Genomic DNA, 9818 nt, shown 5'->3' with positions numbered 1-9818 from the left:
TGCGTGCTTCCCACACCGCAGCATTCAGGGCTGAGATCAACAAAGCTCTCACTTTCTGGATTTCACGCGACTATGTGCTCCTGACATGCCTTTCTGAGAGGTGAGCGTGCTGATTTAGAGAAATCAAAAATGTGAAGACATTTTAGGATGTTTGTTTCTGTTTTTCTCAGCTAGTGTAGCTGTGTTAAAGTTTGTTGTGTGGGTTGCCATGTGAAGATACATACTTGCCCTTTAGCCTCAGATGAACTAGTGTGTGTGCCTTTGTCTTTTTCGTCCCAGGCCCTTATCTAAGTGAGTCAGGTGAACAGCCGTAAAGTTCTGATCTCAACTGAGGAAGTGTTATGAATGGAATGAGACTGGTGTGCATTTTTCCTGTGGGTGTGCCATGTGACACAATTACATATTTAATCAGCTATACATAAACAAACTGTGAATGATTTCTTCATCTAATTTGTTACTGTACCTTTTGATTTATGTTTGTCCATTTTTAATGTACTCATCTGTATTAAGTTGGATGTGGGTCAGAGGTTAGACATCTATGCAATGTGTATGTGTATTTTGTGTGTGTGTAAACCTTTACTCTTTAAGAGTGTATCTGTTTTTGAGACAGTATCTTTTGTCCTTTTCAGTATAATTTTGCCAATTGTGATCATCACCATGGGGACATTTGAATGGTGCTTTATTAATACCTGATAACCCAATATCAGCATGTGTGATTTTAATATTTGCTTGTCCAACTCAACTGTTGAGCTCAGGGAAACTCATTATGTACTACGCTCGACCGCAATCCCCAGTACTGAAACCATGGGATTAGCACATGTAATGCAGGCTGCTGAATCACAAACGTGCTGACAACTGCAGACAGTGAGCGTCAGCTGGATAACACTGGTTTTCTGGACTCTGGAGGAGTGTGACTCTGGGGGGATTCTGGCTTTAATGAGGCTATGGAATGAAGTGGGTCAGGGGTCTGTGTTTCGGACAAACTATTCGACTTGCCTGCCTGAATACACAACATTTTTTGCATCTTTCCTCTTTAGTTGCCTTTCTTGTTTTTTCTAAGTGCTTGAATCCCCGAGAGGTGCGGCATATGACCCCTTTGGCGATAACCCTCCTACTGTCTTGATGTTATTGATCACACATATACGCCCAAGGTGAGCTTAAATGTGGCTATACGGCATCTGGTATTAACAACATGCTTACTCTTCTATCTAACTTAACAGGAACAATAGGCTAGATAATGGTCATATATGGGTGTTTGACGTGACTTTGTTTTTTTGTTGTACGTTTTTTGACATTTTTTAGGTTATCTTGCATGATTTAATAAATGCATAGATGAAAATCTTAATATTTTCTCTCTTAAATAAAATTAGATTTAAACTAAATTATACAAAAATGTCTACATTTATTATTGTTGTTTTTTTCAATTAATCTTGTAATGTTCATGCCAAAATACGACAGTTACATTAGTTTTATGTTCTCTAAATTCCCTTTCACACTGCATGGCGGACCCGCGCATATTGCCGGAACATCTGCCGGGTCAACCTTCGTGTGAAAGCAACCAACGTCCCGGGATTGATTTCGGCATTGAACACCGGGTCGGGGACCTAGTACCATTGCCAGGTTCAACCCGGGACGAGCGCTGTGTGAACAAAAGCCAGATCTAATGCTGTGTCGAAGTGATGACACGCGTTATCGCGTGACTCTTTTACTGGCTTGTTTTGAAGGAAGATCAATGTTCGCGCCGAAAAAAATATGTGGCAAACTGTAGTGAAGGCAGAGATCAGTTAGTTCCTCACTTTCCGCGCCTGACGCCGAGATCCTTTGCTTACTTCAGTGAAAGTATAACGTGCCTAATGTTTTCGACTCGTACATTACACGTCACGCCCTGATGTCACGTGTCATTATGGTATCTTTTCATGAGTTGTGTGTGAAAGCAACGCACATATCCCGGGTAAATCACTGGCAGTGTGAAAGTGCAAATCTAGCGACCCGGGAACAATTGCCGGAACACTTTACCCATATATTTGCCGGAATGGCAGTGTGAAAGGGGCTTAAGTTGGCTAAGTTTTATGACATTCACACAACCAATGAACCCCCGAACTGCTCCCCAGGTGCCACAGCACGTGGCTGCCCGCTGCTCCGGGTGGTGTGTTCACTACTGTGTGTGTGTGCGTGTTCACTACTGTGTGTGTGCACTTGGATGGGATAAATACAGAGCACAAATTATGAGTATGGGACACCATACTTGGCCACTTTGTCACTTCACTCACTCACATGGTGGATGAATCCTTGCACATGCCATAACAGATTTAGCATCACTTTGATTAGGTCAGCAGGGATAAATACTGTAACTTGCCATTAGGAACATTGGCTTTTGACTGCGGGATGACAGACCAAAAGGCCAGGATTTGTTTTGTAGCTGTCCTAGACTGGCCTGAGAGCTGCACTGAATGACCTCCATTATGTAAACTCTAAAATGGAAACCCATTCACTCTTCTGCCGGCCCAGTGATCAAGGCTTCCAGAGTTATGGGATTAGCTTTTAATGAGAGAGAGGCAGAAAAAATTACAGACAATGTTCAAGCCTATGGAGCTGTTGGTTTAAGAGTTAGTTTCATGACTGTGTTTGATATCAGAGCACTGATGAAGATGGATTTTTTCAGTGCAGATGAGACGGGCACAAGAATAAATGGCACAGGGGGAGAAAATGTCACAGAGAAAATAAGGAAAGACAGACTAACAGCCCACACACTCATTAGATTATTCACTGAGGTCTGTTGTTAAAGTGCTGTTGTCTTCCCCTAGGGTAAGAGCTCCTTTAGGTCATATCCTGGAAGAGATATGACTGTTGGCTACATCATGGGACCTCAAATCCTGCTTTCATCTGTCCACACAATTGCAGTGCAATTATGTTATTATGGAGCTCCAGTGCTTGAGAGATGTTTGCTCTGGGATGTATGATTAGTGCTGGTTTGGTTTAAAAGGCGCAGTATCTTAGGACTGTCTTTGAAGGCCTTCAATATGCTCTTTGCAATCGAATAGCATTAGAATGCTACTGTTCAAAAGTTTGGGATTTTTTGTGAAATATTATAGCAATTTAAAATAGCTTTTCTATTATTACAAATGTACTTTTATTTCTCTGATTGCAAAACTGAATTTTCAAGCAACCATTACTCAGTCACACCATTCTATCTGTTTGAATATTTTTATAGAACTTCAATAATTTTTTTTTTAAAGATTCTTTAATAATTAGAAAGCATTTTTTTTAATGTATTAATGTAACAATTTATTTAATGATATAAAAACGTCTTTTTTGTCACTTTGATCAATGTAATGCATATTTATTGACATTTCAAATTTAAACAAAATGTAAATTATTTTAAGACTAATATTCAAATATCTTGTTCCTATTATAACCGTCGCACCAGCAGAGAAAGAAAATGCAAATTACCCATGAGCAGTACATTTCCCATGACATCACTTGAGTTGTGTGCCTCTTTGAGAAACCCTCTCTTTTACTAATTCAGCCCGCCCAAAATCTTTAGATGGTGCTTTAAATGCGGTGAGACTGTTAATGACAGCGATTACAACTCTTAAAGCAACAACAAAAGCTGAAACAGGCACACTTGTCTTTCCATGTACTGTATTTAAAAAATGCACATATTTTAATAATCTTTTAGAATGCTTTAACTTGCAGAGCTATGCATGTAAGAATTGTTTCAATTCCATTGGCGATTGACCGATAAACAAATAGTGATCCGGTCTCCTCCCCATTCAGCTGTTTGCAGTGAAAAGCCAACAACAAGCTAGACAGACATACTGACGAACAACTGAAGAACAAAGAGCTCTGTGATCTGAAGTGGTGGAAGTGTTTGATGACCACGGTTACCAATATTTGTGCGAAACTTGAAATTTTCAGTTTCTACTTTTAGTTTATTTATCTTACGATCTGTGTGTAGATTGAGGATAATAAGATTTTTTTCATTTCATAGCTCTTCAAGGCAAACCGAACCCTTCTGTCACAGCGTATAAAAGCAATCAACATCCTGCCACTGTTCAAGTTCTAGTCATCAGATGTCCTGATTTGAATGACTGTTAGTATATAAGCAGCAAGCTGCTCTACAGATGCCCTAAACATGCCACAATGCTATTCAGAGAAGGATCAAATGTACAGTGGCCACAAAAAAGGTCACTTTTGAACACTGAAGTCACATTTAATATGTCTGAATGTCACTGCAGATATCAAGTGTCAAACCAAGTGGCATCTACAGAAGTAACATCCCTTTTCTGAAGTGTGCATATATTTTTCCCCATGGTATCATGTTTGCTCTCAACTTTCATTCTTGAAACCATTCGTTTGAAATGTGCTAAAGAAGTGTAAACGTTCTTCCTGATTTTGAATGAATTCCCTTAATTCCCTGACTCATGATCCAGCATGGGAATTGCTTCTTGGTGCAGGATCAATACAGTCATTCATAAAGATCGAAATTTGCTTACATAAAGAGGCCTGGCCACCAGGGTGGAGCACGGACATATGAGGGCCGGGCTCTCGTGGATTAGCTCCACTGGTGTATGACAGAGAGAGATATTTCATAAGACAAGTGGGTTATGTAGTCATTTTCATGCCAGTTGCTGCACGGACATGCACACTGCTTGAGATTTACCTTCCTTCAGATGTTCCCTTCCACTTTTCTTGAATGTGCTTGTTGTCAGGATTCACTTTTATAATCACTATATGCTTTTATAACTGATATATGCATGTTTTTTGTAGTGAAATATTGGTCTTGCCGTGGGTAGACCTTGATTTTTGTCTCCTGGGAGTGACCTCTAATAGAGACGGTACAAGGTTCGCAGAACTTGATACCATTCCCCTCCAACAATTTATCTGAATTGCTTTCGAAAAGGATGCTGGGAGTATCTGGACAAGTGCTTAATGCTGTGAGTTAATGTTAACCATTCTAAGTTTTTTTTTCTAAGTTTAAGTTTTTTACTTTTCTATTTTATTTCAGCTTTATTTCAATTAACAGGGTTAGGGTTAGGGTTAAACCCTAACCTTTTTTAAATAGTTATAGATTTAGGTAAACTACTACAACACTCTAAGGGATGCATGTCAAATGAAAATTGACTTGAGTTGTAGTTGCCTGAATTTGTTAAGCAGGCTTTTTTTTTTCAGTTGACAGACATCCATATAAAAAATACAAGCTTATACAACTTATACAAGCTTATACAACAGTTTTATGTCTTTTACAAGCACAGCGAGACTTATTTCAGTTTGGGCTTCGGGAAAGATATCGTTTTTTTTAGGATAAAATGTTGAGTTCATAGCACATATTTGCTTTCATTTAGGCTAGCTGCTGATTCTATTACTATTTTAGTTGTAAATGTTTGAGTCACCCTGTCTCGGTACAGACTGTGGTGACCCATAAGCAAATGAGCTGAAAGATGAGGAGCCGACTGTTGTTTTTTTTTATACGTTCACACATTTGTTGGTTTTGTAATAATAACTTTCCTGCACTAGTCTTTTTATTTTTTATTTTTTATAAAGATGTTTACATTTCAGGGGGTTTCCCAGGATGTAAAGATTATTTTGCTCCCAAAATGGGGATTTGAATTACCAGTTTTTATTTTGACATTTGTCATATAAGCTCCTGCATTGTATGTGTTTTGAATAAAGGAAGAGAATATTTGCTTAGCGGTGTTTGTGGATCATAGTTTGGATCAGACCTTGTGAACAAGGACATCTAGCAGCCGCACGATTAAAATCTTCCACTTGTTAATGATATACTGGGATACTGTGTGCTTGCATTATTCACTTAAAAACAAAACAAACAAAAAAATCGCAAATAAATAAGTAAATAAAAAAAATTATGTGACGTGATGTGGGCATGTTTTCAATGAGATTCACTAATCTGCTAAATGAATAAATGTTGCTGAGAACATCTTGGTTCTCAAAGCTTGCTGTCATGTAAAAATTTGAAAATAAGCAACCTAAAATACCACAAACCAAGACGCAGTTTATGTTGTTTTTAATTTCAAGGTGATCTAATAATAGACATGGTATCCATTCTTATGGTGTTAAGTGTGTGGTCCTTGCCCACTGATCGTTGGTCCAACTGGTCAGGCCGGAGCTATTTTCACACCCGAGAAATAAACCCATGGTGAGAAAATTCCCAGCCTTGAGAACAGCTGTGTCTGGTCTGCTGGGTTATCGCTGATAAATAGTTTACAGTGTGAGAATTGAGATTCTCTTCCACATTGGGGAAAAAAAATCACACAAGGCTGTGTTAGTGTGAACATCCAGATTGTTGACATGGCCAAGTGAATCATTCATTTCAGCGCTCCGAGAAAAAAAAAAAAACGCAGAGGAGTTTCCTCCTGTCTTCCTTCTTCCTTCCTTCCTTTTTTCCTCTTCTCATCTGTGAGCCATGGTTTTACATTTAAATCTTGTTTGAGTTGAATGAGTTTACTTTCTTTGAGAATACAGTTGAAGGTTCGTTGCATTCATACTAATTTACTTATATTTTTCATTACATGACCGATGTTTTCTACTGTAGCTTTTCTGGCATCAGACTTTTTCTCTAATCAGACACGTTATATCATAACAAAATGCTGGACAAAACTGTTTTTTTTTTAAATGGATACTGTGTATGCATCCTTATAACCTAATAAGCTGAGGCAATAATCAAGCACACTCGTATAGAATATCCTTTATAGATTTCAAAAGCATTGGAAGTTTCATTTGATTTTTAGTAAATCGTTCTGAAGATTCCTCTCAAAGACACTAGTCCTAATGAGATTATTCAATTCATTTAAATATCAAAGTGTTCACAGATGTTCTTGCATGTAAATAAGCATTCAGTTAAATGTTCTTTTGTATTATTATTGTTCAATTCCGTTAGATAAATCGTCTTATTTAGTTTTATTAGTTGTTTTAATTTCATAATCATAATTGTTTTTGGTCCGCCCCTTCTTTATCCTCATAATTTCCTGTCAGTTCTCCCACCGTCTTCTAAATAAAAGATGCAAAAGCCTCTTAAAATAAAATTTTATATTTTTATTCCGATGGTTGTATAATTACAAAATTGAAAATTGATGGAATCATTTTTAGCTTTTTCTTTTCTCAAATGAGCTGCAGACAAACATTCAGTGATTCAGTGGTCAAACCGCATGGTAGATCATGTTGAGCATGGCCGTTGAAGTCTGTGTTTGGGTATGATGGAAACTATAAACCTGCTCTGCAGGGTCAAGTATACAGAGCAGATTTTACACAAACATACGTACTGTAAACTCCAGCCTAATCTTGAAGCCATTTAAGCCTTTATGCCCCTGTTCTTCTAAAGGGAAACATCTGGTCACTTTGAGCTTCTGGGACTGGTTGTAAATTCAGAGTGAAGTTTATGTTTGACGACTTTGTGGTCATGATGGCCTTATCGCTAGAGCTCAGACTGGTCTACTCATTAAAACAGAACTGGATGAAGATAAAGTTGGGCACAGTAACTTTCTTAGTTATTCCTAATATGAAAGGGAAGATGAGCACGGTTCAGTATTGAGAGGTCAGTTTCATTGTGTGAGGTCTGAGGATAAAGACTACAGACAGACACGTATGCGAGTGTGTATTTTGTTTTATTAAATCTTAGACATCTGGGGATGTTGATGAAACAAAGTAATGTTGTGGCTGAGTGAAATGTGAAATGTCATTTGGCAGCCACTTTTATTATGAAGAGGCACAAACTACAAGGATAGTACCTTGGAGTACAAAAAATTTTTTAAATACAAAATTACCATTTTGTTCCAAAGAACCAGGTTTTGTTAAAAGTTCATTCATCCCCAAAAAGGATATAAAAAGTGGTTCATGCACTATATTTCAAATCGTCTTATGCCATACGATAGCTTTGTGTGAAGAACATACCATATGTCTTGATGTGCAGAAGCTCAAATTTTAGACTTTTTTTATTTATTTCTGTTTTACAATTTACTACTTTCACTGTGGTTACACTGTAAAAAATATTGTGATTTTACGACACAGAGCCGTTGTTAACTGAGAAGCTGCGCAAATCCATGTAAATGTTCAGCGTTTATTTGCGCATCTTCTCAGTTAACAACGGCTCTGTGTAGTAACAGCTGCTCTATGTGAAATCACGCACCTGATGGAATTAACCGCTGATTAGAGAACCGGCTTTACTAACGAGATTCGCATTAACATCGGCCGATCGTGATCGGAGCACCCCTAATATATATATATTACAATGGATCAAAACAGATATTAGTACTTCAATATGTTGGTTTATTAAGATTAGATCAGTTAATGAAATTTAAGTCTGTAAAACCTAAAATGTTGCTACCATATTTTTAAAAGTGAAGTTCTAGCAAACACAGCTGACGGTATTTTACCGTAACTGTCACAAGATTTTTTTTTTTTTACAGTGTATAGCTCATGGATTGGCCTTTTTGGTGTTCAAACCAAAAAACTTTTATTTCTCATTTTAGATCACATATTACACCACCCTATCTTGGTTTTTTGTAAAAACAACAGTTGTTTACTGTTGAGAGTAAAAAAGAAAACAAACAGCTGAAATTCATCAAGATCTAATATTTAAATTTAAATAATAATGAAAATAATTTTGTTGCTTTAGCATTTTTGCTTAATCTGATTTATCCACTATTAAAATGCAATATTCTCATGCAGTTGCCTTTAACCGATAGACACAGATCCTCTTAAATTGCCACCTAAGTTGGAATTATAAGTTTCTATCTGTATTCTGAGCGGTTTGAGATATTAAGCTTCTTAGATTTTGCATTCCATATACTTTAAAGATAGAATCTTTTTGTTGTCATAGTAAAAAAGTATCAACATGTACACAACTTAAACGGGTCATATGATGCTTTTATAGATCATCATGTTGTGTTTTTGGACACTTAAGATTGCTGACTCCACTGTGATGTGACCCAGTCTCTCCTTCTCTCTATCTCACGTGCACGCACTCATGCGCACACACACGTGCAAAACTCCACATTTGAACAGTCAATAGCAAATATTTAAACTAATAACAAGTGCCTATAAACTAACTAATAATAACTAATAATTAGAAGTGCCAGATTGTTGTAGCAACGTCAGAATTACCTCCTCTCCTAGGTTCATGAACGGTTGTCCATAAAATGTGTTGCTGTTCTGCTGCTATTTGTAAAGTAATCTTAAAGATTCCCTAAATGCGTCTACTTTTGGAAGGCCAAATAAAGTGCCTTCCCTGGTTGATGTGGTCGTGCTCGTACGAGTGTGCGCACTGAGAACAAGCATTAGACTGGCTGCAGTTCTTCTAACGGTTTAGAAATTTCAGAACCTGCGCAATGCTCCTTTAAGGATATTACTTGTAATGCACATTATAAACAAGGTTTAGTGGCAAAATTGTTTGTTTTCTTTCTGTAAAGTAATTCACATATAAGAGCATCTCAATAGTGTAAAATGATAGCTCATTGCTTTATAGCTGTTTTTTCTGTATACCTACCGCTTTGCATGTTGAATCATGCTGCTGTGTATTGCTGGAGTTAATGAGGTTTATGTGAGTGTTGTATTGGGTAATAAGATCATACAGTGCTGTCATCTAACTGCACAAACACAAATTGACAAATCCAACATCTCAAAGGCTGCACTGAATTGAAAAATAAAGTAAAAACAATAATATTCTGAAATATCACTACAATTTAAAATAACTGTTTTCTAAATATATATCGTATACATGTATTTTATTCCCTTGAGGGCATTTTTTTTACTTTTTAATTTTCAGTAGTAATTACTCTTTAGTGTCACATGATCCTTCAGAA

This window comes from Carassius auratus, chromosome 42, assembly GCF_003368295.1.
Source record: "Carassius auratus strain Wakin chromosome 42, ASM336829v1, whole genome shotgun sequence".
Classification (NCBI taxonomy): Eukaryota; Metazoa; Chordata; class Actinopteri; order Cypriniformes; family Cyprinidae; genus Carassius; species Carassius auratus.
Note: the sequence above shows the minus strand (reverse complement) of the source record.